Source organism: Cherax quadricarinatus, chromosome 30 (genome assembly GCF_038502225.1).
Source record: "Cherax quadricarinatus isolate ZL_2023a chromosome 30, ASM3850222v1, whole genome shotgun sequence".
In the NCBI taxonomy this organism is placed as follows: domain Eukaryota; kingdom Metazoa; phylum Arthropoda; class Malacostraca; order Decapoda; family Parastacidae; genus Cherax; species Cherax quadricarinatus.
The window spans coordinates 11,112,577-11,130,842 of record NC_091321.1 but is presented as its reverse complement, the minus strand read 5'-3'; positions in this window follow the sequence as shown (position 1 = coordinate 11,130,842).

Sequence of the window (18,266 nt, the reverse complement as noted above, 5' to 3'; positions counted from 1 at the left end):
AATAAGTGTCAGGGGCCCGAGACTGTTCAACTGCCTCCCAGCACACATAAGGGGATTACCAACAGACCCCTGGGAGTCTTCAAGCTGGCACTGGACAAGCACCTAAAGTCAGTTCCTGATCAGCCGGGCTGTGGCTCGTACGTTGGTTTGCGTGCAGCCAGCAGCAACAGCCTGGTTGATCAGGCTCTGATCCACCAGGAGGCCTGGTCACAGACCGGGCCGCGGGGGCGTTGACCCCCGGAACTCTCTCCAGGTAAACTCTTCAGGTATATATATATATATATATATATATATATATATATATATATATATATATATATATATATATATGTCGTGCCGAATATATAAAACTGGTCAATTAGCAAGAACTCATTTGAAATTAAGACCTTTCTAAAATTTTCCCTTATACGTTTAAAGATATATTTTTTTCATTATTGTTAAGGTAAAAATTGTATATATATATATATATATATATATATATATATATATATATATATATATATATATATATATATATATATATATATATATATATATATATATATATATATATATATATATATATATATATATATATATATATATATATATATATGGTTTCCATCTCTAGAACTGACTGGGGACCCACAGCCTCAGAGGAGAGGTACGTCAGATGTGCCCTCAGTAATAATGAATATTGTGCCCTCAATAATAATGGATTTGTTCGCTTACAACATGTTGGATTACATTTGGGCCCCTTACAGGCGGCTAAACATTGTACTGACAATTTAATCAATTGCGTTGATCCTGGTGGCAAGCAAATGTTCTGCAAGCAGGACCCAGTGTCACATCCTAAAAGCAGTTCGTTTACATCCTGCAGATAAATTCGTGACGACCTTATGAAGCAGGTGAAAGGAGGGTCCAGCAATTTAGAAACCCTGTGCACCATTAGGGCGTGTTCCTACCCGCTTCTGTTTGTCACCTTTTGTTTACCATTACCTGCAAGAGGAGGTAAATCTCCAGCTTCAAACGTCGTCAGAATCGTAACTTTTCCCTAGAACAGAGAACTTGATACATGTGCCCATCAATATACGAACCGCCGAGCAGACCCAAGAAAAGTGCTACTAAAAAGCGAAACAGTTTGTGGACAGGTTAGCAAAATTAATACATACTCCAGAGCTTCAACCTATCAAATGTAACATGCTACATATACGTGGATGATAAATGTGCAGTATGGGACAACGAATGGGGTAACTTTGACACTTTTTTTTTAAAGAAAATTAAATCAAAGTTGCATCTTCTAAACAATTTGAAGTTTGAAGGGAAACATCAAGATAAAATACCTTCCATTAATGTTTTGATCATTGGGAAAGGACCACAACTGTTGTTTATAATGTACATTCCTGTACACTAAAAATAACATTCTATAGTCGTAAAAAAGAGACATGGAACGATACTTAACCGAGAATATATTAGTACTACAAATAATAAAAAGGCACAATAAGTGTCTTTCTTCTATGTGGGGATTATTTTTGTAATGTTGGTACTATATAATGTAAACTTAGAAATTCCTTCTCTGCTAAATTTTTTAGTATCAATTCTGTATATAAAATCTTGTTATAAAAAACATTGATTATGAATTCCCTAGAAAATACAGATTGTTGCATCTATAACATTCCGTGAGCAAAATGTAATACTCTAAAATGCTTCTTATTAAACAAAAATATGTTAATTTAAAAAAATGCATAAGGTCGAGGGTTTTAGGAAAAACTAGAATCTTGAATTAACCTTAAAACGGCACAAGTACAGCATAAGAACTAAGGAGGGGTCTAATGCTGTTTTTTCATGTAAGACATTTTATCACAGTTTTGGTTAAAAACTAAGTTATTATATGCAAATCAGTGGTTTAGCGAAATAGAATCGAATTAAAAAAAAATACCGATTTCAATTTGAACATAAGCCCCAGGACTTTACAAATTAGATTCATTCAGAACAAAATTTGTGAAAATTTTAACCTTTGTTGAATAACCAATTTACCTCTATCTGACATGTCGGTCTTTACCCAACATAATTTTAAGTTGAGAACAAAACACGAGAAAGGAAGAGCGCTACAGTAAAGTTTATGCTAAATGAAGGAGGTTCAACCTCTGAAAGTTAAGACACATGTGCAACATCTGGATATCTTTATTGTAGACGTTTCGCCATCCAGTCTACAATAAAGATATCCAGATGTTGCACATGTGTCTTAACTTTCATATTGTCGGTATTTTATACCTTTCTTGCACAGGTTCAACCTCTAATGTTCTCTGTCTACACGACCACACACACACACAGCAAAGACAAATACGTAGTAAAATTGATCACAACACTGACGGTGTGGAGTGTCAGCTGAGAATCAAGTGTATCAGTCAAGGTTTGTTTCGCATCGTTGTGTTTTGGTACTTACAATAAGGAGCTGTGGCACGTGTATGTAGGTGAGTGTGTTGTGTTGAAGGTTGGCTCACGGGGAGGGCAACACGGGAAATTGCTCCAGTTGCTGTATAACGTTAAGCTTCCGTGAAGGACACCTCTTAATTATCATCTTTGTGTGTGTATGTTCCCCTAGTTGTGGTTGTGGGGCGCTAGTGTGTTCTTACCTAGGTGTCCTTGTAGGCGTCGTTTCACAGCTCTAGGGCCCAGTCTCCGTCAAATTCTGCCGGTTTACTGATTCCTGATTTCCAGAGCCAATCATACCTACTCTTAACATTGTGTAGTATGTTTAATTGATCTCCATCTACTGAGTTCTAACGCCTCCATGATGCTTCTTTATCTGCCATCCTTCTCCGCTGCTTAAACAGCCTGTCGCTATCTACTCTATCTAAACTTGTGAGTATTTTGTCACGATTAAATTTTCCCTGGCCTTACTCTCTTCTATTGTTGTTAGGTTAAGTTCTTAAGTCTTATCTCGTAATCCATTACCCTCAATTCTGGTACCAGTTTCGTTGTGAACCTTTGCCTATTGTCTTTTCTTTATAGGCTTGATATATTGCCGGTTCCATGCTAGCGCCACAAATTCCAAAATGGGTCTAACTTATGTTATTCGCAATGTTGTAAATGAATCTATAAAGTCAGGTGCTATGTGTGACAACAAGCTGGGGTCATGTATTAATGTGGATTGTTTAGTAACTTTAAGTGGAGATAAACATGAGGGCGTTGGACTTGATAGTTTCTGCGGTCATTTGCTATCTTAAATTCACAGAGAAAATTTGTGTTAATTAAGTGGGCACCATGCCGGTGTATAATACATATAAGCTCGTTTTCTATGGATTGTTTAGATTGTAAAGTTGATATTCAATCTATACTACAATCTTTTTTTGAGAGAATGAAGACAAGCATTATCTGTAATATTTTTTAATCCATACCAGATTGGATATTATGCTGTAGTAAGTGTTTTATTTAAAAAATAATTTTGACATAATTTGATAGTTTAAAAGGATCTAACTAGGCTTTAATGTATTTTTGTAGCAAATGTGTATATTTTTGCTATATTGTTGTTATTGTCTTGTTTTAAGTGTCATTTAGCCTATAAAATAATTACAATAATTAATGGTAAAGATCAGATAAAAGGGTACCCAGAGATATAACACCTAGGTCGCCTCGTTGTCTTCCTTCCTGATTTCCACTTTTTCTTAATAATTATTCACTGTTCTAACATTAGTCTGTATAGTCCTTGTGGCTTAGCGCTTCTTTTTGATTATAATAATAATCTAACATTAGTAGCAGTCTTGTCAAAACTAAATGATTCAGAAATATCCAGCTAAATGCAGAAATTATTTATACCTTCCTCTTTACAAAAAAAAATTGTTAGTAGTTATGATAGTAAAGGAAATAATTGTAAGGTTAGCACTAGATGTAGTAAGTAGTGCTAACACCAATAGTTGTATGTGTATTGTTTTTGAGTTCAGCTATCCTCTGGTTACTTGTCTAGTCGGTGAGAGAGAAGGCACTGCCATATTGGTATTCTTGTCTCCAGTTGAGCACATATCGCAGCCATACATTAACAATGATCCACGCAAGGTATTGGTCAACCTTCAAGTACCGGATCTGTCTCACTCCTAAGCTTTTCCCTGCCTTATTTGCTTGCGTCCACGAGGATGCTACTTCACGCTTATTAAAAAAATATATTATAATTAAATACTGAAGATGGGACACCACGAGCATTGCTCTGCTCCTGTAGCTGCAAATAGGTAGTGAAATAGTTGTACCTGACCATCATACACTGCACTACCAAGTGACTCACCTCAGTGAATGCTAATAAACCCTTCTCAGTCGTGGACTGTAGTTTAATGGGTTTTAGTAAACAACCCTTCCTCTGATCAAACCTGATTACCTCCATTCCCCAAGTGCTGTATAACCTTTAGTGCTTTCCCGTGAATATAATAACATTGTAGACGCCTTTTAGTTTGGTATGTTGTGATATTTATGGCGTTCTAATCTACTCTAGTATTATTGGATACAATGCCCTCTTAAAAGTGGGTCCTTCATTTTAAAAGAATATATTAAACACTTCAATGTCGGATTTTCGATTGTAAAACACTGCTGTACACACTTCAATAACTCGTGCTTTCCTGTAAAAGAGGACATACATTGTTGTTACAATAATTGTTAGTATTGTCTCGAGTAATCCAACAATTGGCATCTCTCCTTGACCCTGGTGAGGGGCTCTTGATCTAGGGAATTGGATCTGTGCTCCGGTTCCCTAAATTGAGCTTGAATACCTTCCATCCCCCACATGCGCTATATAATCCTACGGGTTTAGTGCTCCCCCATAATTATAATAATCTTTTCTCGGTGAATAATAATACCATAGCGTACCCCTTTATAAGCAAGTGGGTTGAAACATTCATACAGGCATTGTATTTGTATACTGAAGTCTCCTGTTAGTGAAGTAGAGGAAACATTTTTTCACAATATACAGGCTAAGAGCATTTATCCTACTTTGGCTTATTTTAAAGCTTAGTTGTATATATCTGTGGTGTTCTACCTCAAGATGTAGCCAACAGCAGATGGCTAACAGCTAGGTTCTTATTTACTGTTTGGTGAACATTGTTATATTTAATAGAAGCGCTAAACCCGTACGTGTCATACAGCGCCTGGGGGAATCGGAGGCATGAGCCCCTCACCAGCTGCCTATGTTCACCAAACACTTCCTTGAGGGGTGTTTGGTGAACAGGGGCAGCTGGTATGAGGAGACAGCCTATAATCTTAATCAAAGTGAGCATTTAATTTTTGCTAAAAGCACACACACACAAAAATAGGTGACTGTTCACCATCGGTGGTTCCCCATTTTGTGTTCGCACTTTTTTTTTTTGTCACTGAAATATTTCATATATTGGCTTTGTTATATGCTGTAAAAAGTGTAAATGGTTAACATTTTATTAATAGAATAACTTCTTAAGAAATTCGGTGAAAACCTCCCATATTTGGGAGGATGGGTTGAAGGAAGAGCCAGGATATGAAAGCCGGTGGTACTGTATATAATGTTCTACCGCTAAGATACAAGACGTGTGTTTGTCACTGGACTTAGCTCACCTTCGTAACTGAATCTCGTAAGTTTGCTTTAAATATTAGTTCAGAAAATGTGAATTCGACAGATTTATACAGCATGAAAGTCATATGTTAATTTTCATTTTGCTAGGATAGTGTGGAAATTTATTGGGTTCAGGAAATCCCACAAGACCATTGTAAGAAGCAGTAGAGGCCTCTAGAATCCACGACTGCCCCGCCGCACTCCATGGCCTTGTAATCATCCCTCTTGTTACCCAATACCCCTGCATCCTTTCCTGCCCGGCGGCGCTGTATGACCCTTGTAGGTTTAGCTCTTCCTTTTTTATTATAATAATGTAGAATCCACGACGACAAAGTAGGTAGCAGAAATCATGAGTCAGCACATAATTATTGATAGGTTTTCACTATTTTGATAGATTACATATTTAGGTAGAATTAGTGTTAGAAACTGATAACAGCATTAAAAAAAATGTAGTTTTAGGCTTTAATATATGTTCACACTAGTAGAAACGAGTAGGGATATTAGATAAGTAGTGACACCTAGCGGTGCTCCAGCGAATTAGTAAAAAAAAGAGGCGGGTAACCATCTTGCACAAGGACCCGTGCCGTCAGCACTTACCCACAAAGTTTCTATCTCTTGAGCCCCACACGGTTTCCCAACATTACCTGGCAGTGAGCAACGTACTGCAGAGGCCTCCCAACGAATCGTAGGTAAAGTCTCTGCGCCAGATCCGTTTGCCGCTAGTCACGTGGCCACTTTAATACTGGGTGGAAAGTCGAGGATAGTTAACTTACGGTTAATAAGCGGGCCTGCGTCCATTGATCAGGTAATTTGTAACTGATATTTACTACAGTTTGTAGTTTACTTCTGAAAGTGTTGTAAGAATCACTTGTAAGACTGAGACGTTTCGAGTCTGGGGACGGTGTCAACAGTCCTTGGTAGAGAGAGCTTCTCGCAAGGAGGCAGACATTACGAACATTTTCATTGATAATACTATGCATCTGAGGGCAGGGGAATAAATACTATTGTCTTGGAACGTTGATGCTTTCATCTAGTCTAGAGGGATTTTGTTTATTTAAGGCTGGCATTCCAAGCTAGAGGCACTTAAAGAGTTCAAAGCAGCCTCCGTTGTTAATACTAGCTAGAGTTGCGGTATATTCGTTGAGTGCTCAAAGTTAGAGGGAAAGTTATCATTGGTTTTTTTCTTGGTGGCCTAAGTAGAATTAGTGAGGTTAGTAATCAGTGTAAAGGGAACAGATGTTACTGCTAGAAGCAACCAACGGTACAGTTAATTGAGCACATTTTGTGCAACACATCTTGGCGTTGCTAAAGCTTACCTACCTCTGATTACAGTAGTAATTATTTCCGTGAGGAGAGGGGAAGTGGAAGTAACCGACTGTTGCTTTCCCAAGATATCAGCTGTTCACCTCAGCAGGGAGTAAGAGAGAGGATTGAGACTTTTTGCTTTTTAATTGTCATTAGATGCACCACACTATGCAGTTGCCTTTTACTTTAATACTACTACGCAATTTGGTTATTTTTCCAATGATTTCCTCTGCATGTTCGACTCTCAGTTTTCCTACGAAATCTGGCATCTGCTTATAGTGAACATTTTTTCTAAGTTTAATTTACACAAAAAATGAAGGAACACTGAAGTAGGCCTATTGGTACATGTTAGGCAGGTCTAACTCAAACCCACTTACACCCGCTCATATACCCCATTTAATCAATATTTAAAGCTACCCAAAGTTCTTGCCTCAGTGATACTACCTGGGAATTTGTTCTACTCATCTACAACTCTGTTGCCAAACCATTACTTCTCTTTATTCTTTCTAAATCTATTTTTTTCAACTTGAATTCATTGTTGCGAAATTCTGTTTACATCCCTTTTATATATTCCTGGTTTTCATTTGTACACTTCACTCATATCTTTCCTAATTCTTCATATTTCTAGAAAGTCAGAAAGTGTAAATTCCGTGCCTTCAGCCTATCTTCGTAGGTGAGGCTTCTTATACAAGGAATTACCCTTAACAACAGTCTACTAACACCTAGGTACATGTTTACTTCTAGGTGAACAAAAGCATCTTGTGTAGGGAGAATGATCTGTGCGTTGGACGCGCGAGCTTTTGGTTGTGAATTTCAAGTTTTGACACCAAAATTACCATTTATTGTATTGAGATGTTGATACAGTGGTGAAAGAAGGAAAAACCACAGTGGCGCTTTAAAATTATGTAAATTATAATATTTTTCGTGAATAATGTATATATAAATCATTTGTTCATAGTACGAGGAATGAGGTATGCATAAAGAGGGATGGGGAGAATTAGTCACCCCATGGTAATATATATATATATATATATATATATATATATATATATATATATATATATATATATATATATATATATATATATATATATATATATACACACACACACACACACAGTAAACCTAATTTGCCTTGGAATGGAGTAGGCTTCTACACATAAAATGCAATCAAGGCAGGGGACAATGGTAGAGAAGAGGTAGACTCAGAAAAATATCTCTGGACAATACAGGGATGTGGCACTACTGTAGGGGAAGATAGGGAAAAAGGAAACGGAAGTATTTAGCACAAATGACTGCAGATGAGAATATCGATCAGAAATTAAAGGTAGTCAGTAACCAGTCATTTGCACCACGAGTCTTAACTCGTACAGATTCGGTCTCCCAGTGTTGATCAGCCACCGCGTTGCCAGACGTGGTTGCTTTCGGTATTTTGATCATCAGGAGACGTCATGGCTGTTGTCTTTATTTGCATATTTGGAGTTAAATATACGGTTTTTTTTATAGTGTTTGTAAATTGCCAGAATATATCCAACTCGACTATTGGTAAGTTTTCAGGGAGTGTTCAGAAATTGAAGGTGGGACACGCATTAGAAAATAAGTGTAGTAAAATGAGAATAGATGAAGTGACTAATTAGTGGGCAAGAAGAGGTTTGAAAATCAAACCGAAGGTCCTGGGCTCCATCCCAGAGCATGGCGAAAGTTACTTAAAAAAATTGAAGTACATAAGAGGTAAAGATATGTTAAAGGCATAACCTTTAATACAACAGAAATGGTTTCTTACCAGCCTTCAGAGTTAGGTGTGTTTTAGAAAACAATACGAACATTCCTAAGCCGCAGTTTCTTTTTTTGATGGGTCAAGATTTTACACACTAAATTTGGCTAAATAAACTTGGCGCATTCAAATTTTTCGGTAATTTCGTAATAACTTGGAAGTATGTAAGGAAATTCAGTATTAACAAAAAAGACTCGGTATGTTTGCGTCATATCACATGACCTCTTAAGCTCGAGTACTTACAACTGAAGCGGCAGTCTAACATTGCTGGTATTTTATTTTGAGATATTGTATTTTTCTAAAATTAAATTCAAATTTCTTACATTATTTCAACTGTCAATGGTGTTTTATTGTGATTTTGTGAATATTTTCAATCAGCTTATAAGAATTTGTACGATTATTGCATTTAACATCAGTCGGTGGTATTGTATTACATCATGTGCAGTCTTGAGTGAGATGACTGTGGAGAGGAGCGAGGAGCTGTGTTGCCAAGGCACTTCTGATATCTGGTGAAGTATCTCACTGGTCGATTGTCTGATTATACTTCGTCTGCCTCCATGTTTGTGCAACATAAAGGTCGTCACCTACTGTGGGACGGGGGAGGGGGAAGGCATGGGCACGTGTGGGCACTGTCGGACAGTGAAGGAACGTGTTTTGTCTGTCAGGCAGTGAAGGAATGTGTTGACTGGCAGTAAAGGGAACGTGTGATGCCAGTGAGAGGAACGTGTGGTGACTCAAATATTGAAGGGAACATGTGTTGTACACACAATTTCATCACAAAAAAAAGATAACTACAAGCATAGCTCTATCCCTGTAACAACAAAGGAAATGTGCGTGCGCACACGCACATACACAAGCAAGAATGCCACGGCCATTGATTTTAATCCCCTACACAACCAACCAAAAATTTATTCAGAAGTCTCAATTTACTCAGCATACAAAACGTCCACACTTAATACATTGCATTTTATATATACAGGACACTTAAAATGACCTTCAACCCAGAGCTCCGACTCGTCCTGGAGAGCCGCAACAGAACAACATTCAGTAGTGTATAAGAAATAAATATCTGATATTCCGCGTGTTCGTCTTATCCTATAAAGGAATTCATGCAAATAGAGGGCCCTAAAATTTTAGACTCCCTTCCAGACGATGCGAAAAGTTCCTCAGCTACACGCTTCAAAAATATATTTAAAACACCTCCTAAAAACACCCTGCTTAGATAAATTATGCTAAAACCTGATGTATCAATAACAACCCTGTTGATCCCAATCATATTAGCATTTACACTGATTTTCTCACTGTCCCTAAATCTGTTTCAGCGTGCGTACTAACAGAAAATATGTTCTACCTCGGTATTCGCTAATGCAGATGTTATACCAAATTGTTACACTAGATCTCAAATTTCATAAATCATAGAGCAAATTGTTGCAGTATTTTGCAAACCATAGCATTCTAGTAAAGTAAATTGTACAGTCGCCTAGTAATTGTTCTTCATAACAAGGGGCTTTTTTTTAAGTTAGTTTATACATGTCAGTTAATGCTGTGTCATTTGTATAGTGTACTGTACTTTATTGAAGTAAAGCTGTTGGTTTTGTTTTATTACTACGTTAACAAATAATTGCAATAATATACAAGGATGAGTGCTGATGCACTAACAGAAAACGGGGACCCGCCTCGAGAAGAATTATTAAATTTAGGGGAAGCGGTACGCCCGTGGGGGTCCTACAGCGCCTGATGAAGACGCATAAGAGCTACAAAGCCAACGTTTAAACTTTTTTTTGTTTGTTTGTGACAGATGCGCTACTGACAAGTCTTGAGTTGAGCCACAGTAAAATCCTGACATTTCCCTATGAAGATGATCATTGTGTCATTGTTCCATCTTAAATATAACAACCAATATTGTGCACAGTGTTTTAGAAATGTACTCACTAACGACATACACAGTGAACACCACTTTCCTGAAGCTACGACTCGAGTGATGTCATAATAAATAAGATTCTTTATCTTATTTACTGCCACGGTCTTGTCTTCTTTACTGCCACGGTCTTGTCTTTTTTACTGCCACGGTCTTGCCTTCTTTACTGCCACGGTCTTGTCTTCTTTACTGCCACGGTCTTGTCTTCTTTACTGCCACGGTCTTGTCTTCTTTACTGCCACGGTCTTGTCTTCTTTACTGCCACGGTCTTGTCTTCTTTACTGCCACGGTCTTGTCTTCTTTACTGCCACGGTCTTGTCTTCTTTACTGCCACGGTCTTGTCTTCTTTACTGCCACGGTCTTGTCTTCTTTACTGCCACGGTCTTGCCTTCTTTACCGCCACGGTCTTGTCTTCTTTACTGCCACGGTCTTGTCGTCTTTACTGCCACGGTCTTGCCTTCTTTAGCGCCACGGTCTTGTCTTCTTTACTGCCACGGTCTTGTCTTCTTTACTGCCATGGTCTTGTCTTCTTTACTGCCACGGTCTTGTCTTCTTTACTGCCACGGTCTTGTCTTTTTTACTGCCACGGTCTTGCCTTCTTTACTGCCACGGTCTTGTCTTCTTTACTGCCACGGTCTTGTCTTCTTTACTGCCACGGTCTTGTCTTCTTTACTGCCACGGTCTTGTCTTCTTTACTGCCACGGTCTTGTCTTCTTTACTGCCACGGTCTTGTCTTCTTTACTGCCAGGGTCTTGTCTTCTTTACTGCCACGGTCTTGCCTTCTTTAGCGCCACGGTCTTGTCTTCTTTACTGCCACGGTCTTGTCTTCTTTACTGCCATGGTCTTGTCTTCTTTAGCGCCACGGTCTTGTCTTCTTTACCACCACGGTCTTGTCTTCTTTACTGCCACGGTCTTGTCTTCTTTACCACCACGGTCTTGTCTTCTTTACTGCCACGGTCTTGTCTTCTTTACTGCCACGGTCTTGTCTTTTTTACCGCCACGGTCTTGTCTTCTTTACCACCACGGTCTTGTCTTCTTTACCGCCACGGTCTTGTATTCTTTACTGCCACGGTCATGTCTTCTTTACTGTCATGGTCTTGTCTTCTTTAGCGCCACGGTCTTGTCTTCTTTACTGCCATGGTCTTGTCTTCTTTAGCGCCACGGTCTTGTCTTCTTTACTGCCACGGTCTTGTCTTCTTTAGCGCCACGGTCTTGTCTTCTTTACTGCCATGGTCTTGTCTTCTTTAGCGCCACGGTCTTGTCTTCTTTACTGCCACGGTCTTGTCTTCTTTACTGCCACGGTCTTGTCTTCTTTACTGCCATGGTCTTGTCTTCTTTACTGCCATGGTCTTGTCTTCTTTAGCGCCACGGTCTTGTCTTCTTTACTGCCACGGTCTTGCCTTCTTTACCACCACGGTCTTGTCTTCTTTACCGCCACGGTCTTGCCTTCTTTACTGCCACGGTCTTGCCTTCTTTACTGCCACGGTCTTGTCTTCTTTACTGCCACGGTCTTGTCTTCTTTACTGTCATGGTCTTGTCTTCTTTACTGCCACGGTCTTGTCTTCTTTACTGCCACGGTCTTGTCTTCTTTACTGCCATGGTCTTGTCTTCTTTAGCGCCACGGTCTTGTCTTTACTGCCACGGTCTTGTCTTCTTTACTGCCACGGTCTTGTCTTCTTTACTGCCACGGTCTTGCCTTCTTTACTGCCACGGTCTTGTCTTCTTTACTGCCACGGTCTTGTCTTCTTTACTGCCATAGTCTTGTCTTCTTTACTGCCACGGTCTTGTCTTCTTTACTGCCATGGTCTTGTCTTCTTTACCACCACGGTCTTGTCTTCTTTACCACCACGGTCTTGTCTTCTTTACCGCCACGGTCTTGTCTTCTTTACCACCACGGTCTTGTCTTCTTTACCACCACGGTCTTGTCTTTACCGCCACGGTCTTGTCTTCTTTACCACCACGGTCTTGTCTTCTTTACCGCCACGGTCTTGTCTTCTTTACCGCCACGGTCTTGTCTTCTTTACCACCACGGTCTTGTCTTCTTTACTGCCAGGGTCTTGTCTTCTTTACCACCACGGTCTTGTCTTCTTTACCACCACGGTCTTGTCTTCTTTACCACCACGGTCTTGTCTTCTTTACTGCCAGGGTCTTGTCTTCTTTACCGCCACGGTCTTGTCTTCTTTACCACCACGGTCTTGTCTTCTTTACCACCACGGTCTTGTCTTCTTTACCACCACGGTCTTGTCTTCTTTACCACCACGGTCTTGTCTTCTTTACCACCACGGTCTTGTCTTCTTTACCACCACGGTCTTGTCTTCTTTACCACCACGGTCTTGTCTTCTTTACCACCACGGTCTTGTCTTCTTTACCGCCACGGTCTTGTCTTCTTTACCGCCACGGTCTTGTCTTCTTTACCACCACGGTCTTGTCTTCTTTACCACCACGGTCTTGTCTTCTTTACCACCACGGTCTTGTCTTCTTTACCACCACGGTCTTGTCTTCTTTACTGCCACGGTCTTGTCTTCTTTACCACCACGGTCTTGTCTTCTTTACCACCACGGTCTTGTCTTCTTTACTACCAGGGTCTTGGCTTCTTTACCACCACGATCTTGTCTTCTTTACCACCACGGTCTTGTCTTCTTTACCGCCACGGTCTTGTCTTCTTTACCACCACGGTCTTGTCTTCTGTACCACCACGGTCTTGTCTTCTTTACCGCCACGGTCTTGTCTTCTTTACCACCACGGTCTTGGCTTCTTTACTGTCATGGTCTTGTCTTCTTTACCACCACGGTCTTGTCTTCTTTACCGCCACGGTCTTGTCTTCTTTACCGCCACAGTCTTGTCTTCTTTACTGCCATGGTCTTGTCTTCTTTACCACCACGGTCTTGTCTTCTTTACCGCCACGGTCTTGTCTTCTTTACCACCACGGTCTTGTCTTCTTTACCGCCACGGTCTTGTCTTCTTTACCACCACGGTCTTGTCTTCTTTACCACCACGGTCTTGTCTTCTTTACCACCACGGTCTTGTCTTCTTTACCACCACGGTCTTGTCTTCTTTACTGCCACGGTCTTGTCTTCTTTACCACCACGGTCTTGTCTTCTTTACCACCACGGTCTTGTCTTCTTTACTACCAGGGTCTTGTCTTCTTTACCACCACGATCTTGTCTTCTTTACCACCACGGTCTTGTCTTCTTTACCGCCACGGTCTTGTCTTCTTTACCACCACGGTCTTGTCTTCTGTACCACCACGGTCTTGTCTTCTTTACCGCCACGGTCTTGTCTTCTTTACCACCACGGTCTTGGCTTCTTTACTGTCATGGTCTTGTCTTCTTTACCACCACGGTCTTGTCTTCTTTACCGCCACGGTCTTGTCTTCTTTACGGCCACGGTCTTGTCTTCTTTAGTCTTGTCTTCTTTACTGCCATGGTCTTGTCTTCTTTACCACCACGGTCTTGTCTTCTTTACCGCCACGGTCTTGTCTTCTTTACCACCACGGTCTTGTCTTCTTTACCGCCACGGTCTTGTCTTCTTTACCACCACGGTCTTGTCTTCTTTACCGCCACGGTCTTGTCTTCTTTACCACCACGGGTTTGTCTTCTTTACCGCCACGGTCTTGTCTTCTTTACCACCACGGTCTTGTCTTCTTTACCGCCACGGTCTTGTCTTCTTTACCGCCACGGTCTTGTCTTCTTTACCACCACGGTCTTGTCTTCTTTACCACCACGGTCTTGTCTTCTTTACCACCACGGTCTTGTTTTCTTTACCACCACGGTCTTGTCTTCTTTACCGCCACGGTCTTGTCTTCTTTACCACCACGGTCTTGTCTTCTTTACCGCCACGGTCTTGTCTTCTTTACCACCACGGTCTTGTCTTCTTTACCACCACGGTCTTGTCTTTACCGCCACGGTCTTGTCTTCTTTACCACCACGGTCTTGTCTTCTTTACCGCCACGGTCTTGTCTTCTTTACCGCCACGGTCTTGTCTTCTTTACCACCACGGTCTTGTCTTCTTTACTGCCAGGGTCTTGTCTTCTTTACCACCACGGTCTTGTCTTCTTTACCACCACGGTCTTGTCTTCTTTACCACCACGGTCTTGTCTTCTTTACTGCCAGGGTCTTGTCTTCTTTACCGCCACGGTCTTGTCTTCTTTACCACCACGGTCTTGTCTTCTTTACCACCACGGTCTTGTCTTCTTTACCACCACGGTCTTGTCTTCTTTACCACCACGGTCTTGTCTTCTTTACCACCACGGTCTTGTCTTCTTTACCACCACGGTCTTGTCTTCTTTACCACCACGGTCTTGTCTTCTTTACCGCCACGGTCTTGTCTTCTTTACCGCCACGGTCTTGTCTTCTTTACCACCACGGTCTTGTCTTCTTTACCACCACGGTCTTGTCTTCTTTACCACCACGGTCTTGTCTTCTTTACCACCACGGTCTTGTCTTCTTTACTGCCACGGTCTTGTCTTCTTTACCACCACGGTCTTGTCTTCTTTACCACCACGGTCTTGTCTTCTTTACTACCAGGGTCTTGTCTTCTTTACCACCACGATCTTGTCTTCTTTACCACCACGGTCTTGTCTTCTTTACCGCCACGGTCTTGTCTTCTTTACCACCACGGTCTTGTCTTCTGTACCACCACGGTCTTGTCTTCTTTACCGCCACGGTCTTGTCTTCTTTACCACCACGGTCTTGGCTTCTTTACTGTCATGGTCTTGTCTTCTTTACCACCACGGTCTTGTCTTCTTTACCGCCACGGTCTTGTCTTCTTTACCGCCACAGTCTTGTCTTCTTTACTGCCATGGTCTTGTCTTCTTTACCACCACGGTCTTGTCTTCTTTACCGCCACGGTCTTGTCTTCTTTACCACCACGGTCTTGTCTTCTTTACCGCCACGGTCTTGTCTTCTTTACCACCACGGTCTTGTCTTCTTTACCGCCACGGTCTTGTCTTCTTTACCACCACGGGTTTGTCTTCTTTACCGCCACGGTCTTGTCTTCTTTACCACCACGGTCTTGTCTTCTTTACCGCCACGGTCTTGTCTTCTTTACCGCCACGGTCTTGTCTTCTTTACCACCACGGTCTTGTCTTCTTTACCACCACGGTCTTGTCTTCTTTACCACCACGGTCTTGTTTTCTTTACCACCACGGTCTTGTCTTCTTTACCGCCACGGTCTTGTCTTCTTTACCACCACGGTCTTGTCTTCTTTACCGCCACGGTCTTGTCTTCTTTACCACCACGGTCTTGTCTTCTTTACCGCCACGGTCTTGTCTTCTTTACCGCCACGGTCTTGTCTTCTTTACCATCACGGTCTTGTCTTCTTTACCACCACGGTCTTGTCTTCTTTACCACCACTGTCTTGTCTTCTTTACCACCACGGTCTTGTCTTCTTTACCACCACGGTCTTGTCTTCTTTACCGCCACGGTCTTGACTTCTTTACCACCACGGTCTTGTCTTCTTTACCACCACGGTCTTGTTTTCTTTACCACCACGGTCTTGTCTTCTTTACCGCCACGGTCTTGTCTTCTTTACCACCACGGTCTTGTCTTCTTTACCACCACTGTCTTGTCTTCTTTACCACCACGGTCTTGTCTTCTTTACCACCACTGTCTTGTCTTCTTTACCACCACTGTCTTGTCTTCTTTACCACCACTGTCTTGTCTTCTTTACAGTTACGGAATGAATGATGGTGAACGTGTTTTCTTGTGTGTGTGTCACGCTACTTTGGTAGAAAACGACCTGTTTTAAAAATGTCTTTTTTATTTATTTCCATTATTACTTTGTAGTTAACACGTTAATTTTGCGATTTTTTTTTCTATGGAACTTAAAACTTAATTAAAAGTCACTGAAATGCGTTTTAAGGAAAAAATTGCCCCGAAACTAATGTTATATTTAAACATGATTTATTCGAAATATTTCAGGTTTTTAAGCATTTTCAGATTATGTTTTAGCGGTTTTGATGAATTGGTCAATAGTGTAGTAGTGCACGGCTGCAGGCCCTCTTAGTGCATTCCCCGCTGTCAGGCATTACCCTACTGTCTATGTAATTTGGTTATTTTTGGTTAACCACATGTAAATTTTAGTTACTTAAACTTGAAATTATTAAGTTCGTGTTAACAAATAAACGTGCATTTTTTGTTTAGATTGTTCAGGAAAAGGCGCAAGCGCGAGTGTTAGGAAACCAACCTTGTATTTTGAGGATGCAGGGTGAGACGAGGTGATATTGGTGGTTTTGGTGTTGATAATGATGGTAGTGGTAGCCACGGTGATAATTATGGTGTGGGTAGTTCTGGTGTTGGCAGTGACATTGGTGGCTGTATTGTCAGTAGCCGTGGTGTTGGTGAGAGTGGTGGTAATGTTAGTGATAGTGGCGTTAGTAAGAGTGATAGTGGTGGTGTTAGTAAGAGTGGTAGTGGTGGTGTTAGTAAGAGTGATAGTAGTGGTGGTGTTAGTAAGAGTGATGGTGGTGTTTATAAGAGTGATAGGGGTGGTGGTGTTAGTGATAGTAGTGGTGGTGGTGGTGTTAGTAAAAGTGATTGTGGTAGTGTTGATGTTAATAGGCGTGTTAGTGGTGGTGGTAAGAGATGGTGATTGTAGTAAGAGTGAGAATTGTGGCGAGTATGGTGTTGGTGTCATCATGAGTGTTGGTGATGGTGATTGCGCTAGCAAGAGTGATAGTGATGGTGGTGAGGAAGGAAGGGAGCACTAAGCAACGTGACCAGCACACGTGTAAAAACCAGACACTCTTGTTACCTGTGGTGGTGGTGGTGGTCAGCCTTGGACAGTGTGTGCCAGTACCTGCACGATATTAATGTACCTGTTCTCTTAATTGTTCAGGCTTGTGAGTTATATCTTGTGGCTTTTTGTCGCATACCATCCCAAAATTATACGACGCTACCTAGAATTCATTTACTTCATCAGTTATTTTTATTTTATTATTATTATTATTATTATTATTATTATTATTATTATTATTATTATTATATTATTATTATTATTATATTATTATTATTATTATTATTATTATTATTATTATTATTATTATTATACATGTGTCTGACTTACCAACCTGTCGGTATTTTATACCAATTTAATATTCAGTCTGCTCTTATAAACAGCATACCCAAGTAGTATACACCAGCATCGATAGACGACTGAACCTCCCCACAGGGCAGACTGCCATCATCATCGCTTTATTCTCCGTAAAGATAATATGGATGTGACAGTCCTTGCCACCAAAACTGTCAAAGATGAGTGAGATACAAGTGCAGCAGTTGGGTATCTTTATTGACAAAACGTTTCGCCTGCTCAGCAGGCTTCTTAGTCGACTGCAGAGGTGACTTAGATATCGGATAGCAGAAGCAGTGGAGAAGTAAGATGCGGTTAGTACACCAGCCTTGAAGGAGAAGCAATTTTGAGGTTGTCACTCCCTCATCTACTTGTCCAAATTGTATCCTATTAATATATTAATACTGTGCAAGAGATTACCAGGTGTTGACCCAGAACTACATATACAGGAAGAGTGTACAACATACTATGTAATGAATGCGAAAAGTTTCATGTTGGGGAGACTGGCCGAGACTTTCAGACACGCCTTCAGGATGGATAACATTAAAAACACGAGTCGTCCTTCGCAACCAACACTCACATTATGGACTGAGGGAGACCACAAGTTACACTGCGAGAACGACAAGACTAAATATAGGCTTATAGAAATAACC